The 2,899-nt window shown below is 32.4% G+C and overlaps 1 long non-coding RNA gene across 1 annotated transcript in view; it reads right to left on the bottom strand.

Moving 5' to 3' along the window:
* Positions 1-554: 554 nt before the first annotated feature.
* The window catches only part of LOC114338478 (uncharacterized), a 2,511-nt gene continuing 166 nt past the window's right edge, over positions 555-2,899 (bottom strand). The window contains exons 1-3 of the long non-coding RNA XR_007696482.1: positions 2,778-2,899; positions 2,525-2,719; positions 555-736 (exon numbers count right to left, since the gene is read on the bottom strand). The exon at positions 2,778-2,899 is cut by the window's right edge and continues 166 nt beyond it. This is a non-coding gene — a long non-coding RNA (uncharacterized LOC114338478). The remainder of the gene's footprint in view (positions 737-2,524; positions 2,720-2,777) is intronic.

The following is a 2,899-nucleotide window of genomic DNA, read 5'->3' as shown; positions in this document are numbered from 1 at the left end:
ACAGCGATATTAACTTATACATTTAGATTGTATTGATTGTGTACCACCTTCAGACGTATCAGACGAGTTTGGAAACTACCACTGTCACAGTGACAGTTTTAGTTGACATACTCCTCCAATATGTGTAAAGGTGGGATCAATATAACGTAAATTTAAAGGTTAATTTCGCTAAATTTCCCAGCTCGACTAGTTTCATTTCTTTTTATCTCACAACTAAATATGTTGCCCATATTTTGCCGGTTATTAGGGCACTCATCACTGTACATCCTTGCTGATGTGACAATACCTCCTATCTGTTTTTTCATGAGTTTTGTATGAGAGATGGAAAAACATGTTTTAAGGTCACCTCCTGTGTTCATATGTAAGTTTTGACTTGTTTTGTAGTTCATAGATAGTTTAATTTACTACAAAACAAGTCAAAAAATATCATATGAAAACAGGAGGTGACCCTAAGACAAGTTTTTAGTCTCTCTTACAAAACTCATGAAAAAACAGATAGGATGTATTATTACATCACTGACGATATGTGGCCATACCAAATAATACATCCTTGATAAATATAAACATTTTTATTGAACAAAATCTTTTCATACATTTTTTTAATGCAATTTACTGATATTCCTAAATATTTCAAAAAAATGTGTCACATTTGCTTTGTAAACCTTTCTTTTGCCTTTCGTAGCCACATATTCCGTTTCCTTCCTGGTTTTTTGTAGACCACTTCTCTCAGCTGATTCTAAAAAAAATAAAATAAATGGTAATATTTCTATCCTTTACAATTAACAATCAGAAGAAATATTATTTACAGATAATGATATGCATAATAATAATAGGTTTGTTCTAGCATCAGTTTGAAACCATCAGCGAATAGTGGACCAGCGCGAGTAGAGGGGATCGCACTGGTGACTGTATTATGTTCTTTTACTGACCAACTGTTTGCTGATGGTTTTTGACTAGTTTGACTGTTTGCTAGAACAAACCTAATAATAATGAATATTTTGTATTTTGACAATGACATCTGATGTGGAAGTCAAAACATTAATAAAATTATTTTTTCAAGTTAACTTTCACATGCGCGTCTTAAAATTGTACTTTTAATACTTATATCATAAATAACTATTAAAACTATCTTAAGAGGAAACAGTATCGATCAACAGGTAGCGAAAATGTGTTCCAAGATTGCGGCTGTAATTTTGAATATTTTTTCGAGATATTTGGCACACATATTCGTAATATAATAAAGAATGGCAGTACAGAGCCCAATTTGAAAAATATATTAATATGTGGAAATTACTCTGTAATTAAATACAATATAAAAAAAAACGAGCTTGTACCGCCATTAAGAAGAACAAAAAAATACACTTTCTTCAAATACAACTTTTTTATCCAATTTTGTGTTATTTTGGAACTACTAAAATTTTTTATTTCATTAGTAGTTCCAAAATTACACAAAATCTAGGCATCGGATAAAAAAGTTTATTTGAAGAAAGTGTATTTTTTTGTTCTTCTTAATGGCGGTACAGGCTCGTTTTTTAAATATTGTATAATTACAGAGTAATTTCCACATATTAATATATTTTTCAAATTGGGCTCTGTACCGCCATTCTTTATTATTTTACGAATACGTGTGCCAAATGCCTCGAAAAAATATTCAAAATTACAGTGACAATCTTGGAACACGTTTTGGCTACCTGTTTATCGCTACTGTATTACCTTAAAACATTGTAATTTGCTAAACCAGTATATTTTACTCTACTACTACTCTACTAGCTACCTCATTTTCCACTGTTTCTAAAGACTTGTTTACATGGGTAGAGTTTTGAGGAGAGTAGAGTAGCGGTAGTACTCTACCAAAAATGGCTTGATACCATTCACATGAGGAGAGTACAAGTATAGTACTGATGCTAGTATAGTGAAACCGATTTTTGTATTTTTAAACAATCTTGATTATAAGTGCACCTTAAATTCTTAATTTTTTGCTTAAGCTCGTTTACTCCAAAGCCCCCTTTGCCATTCTTTCGACGATTTCATCCTCCGCAGCTTACTGCAAACTTTTATTTCTGTAGTATACACTACCTAAATTCCATAAACACTGGTATTCGCCGTATTATAGCTCTACAAGTTTTAAAGTTTCATCTTCGGTGAACTTCATTTTCACTATTTACACAAAACACAATTCCAGCCAGAATGACAGCGCCCCCATGTACTCTCCTACCTACTCTATTCTGCCATAATTGAGCGTGTTCCATGGGTAGAGTGTGCAGCCGAGTAGACATTTTGGCAGTAGTGGTGGTCATAGAGTAGTTACTTTGCCATAGGTTGCTAGTCACTCTACTTCAACTCCAACTATACACTCTACCAGCTATTCTACTGTGCTGAGCATTTTTACAGGTAGAGTTACTCTACTCTATCAAGTACTTGCATCATTACTCTACCCGTGTAAACAAGTCTTAAATCTACTGATTGAAAATCTACTTAATCTTAATCTACTCTTAATGAAAAATGTCTAAAATCATTTACCCACCTAGTATTGTTGTAGAATTTAAGACAGTCCAGTGCCTTATAAATAATTTCAATATGAATATTTTTTCCTTTAATTCTCCTTTGATACCACTCCATTTTAGATTTTGGGGAACTTATTTCATTGTGTTTATAGCCCATATTTATTGAAGGAACCCAATCTGGAGATTGTTATTATCGATTAAGTCGGCTGGTTTTCCTATAAGATTAAAATGTTAACATCTTCAAAAATCGTTACTGTTGTAATTGTAACTTACCAGATATAAAATGATTACAGCAGACAGGACAGGAAAATTTTCATTTCGCTAGTAAAACCTGTACATTGTATTGCATTTAACCATTGTTGTCTCTCAGATACCTTATTTAGTTCAGTTTAAAA

Source organism: Diabrotica virgifera, chromosome 2 (genome assembly GCF_917563875.1).
Source record: "Diabrotica virgifera virgifera chromosome 2, PGI_DIABVI_V3a".
Lineage (NCBI taxonomy): Eukaryota > Metazoa > Arthropoda > Insecta > Coleoptera > Chrysomelidae > Diabrotica > Diabrotica virgifera.
Note: the sequence above shows the minus strand (reverse complement) of the source record. Positions and strands in the feature narration are given on the sequence as shown.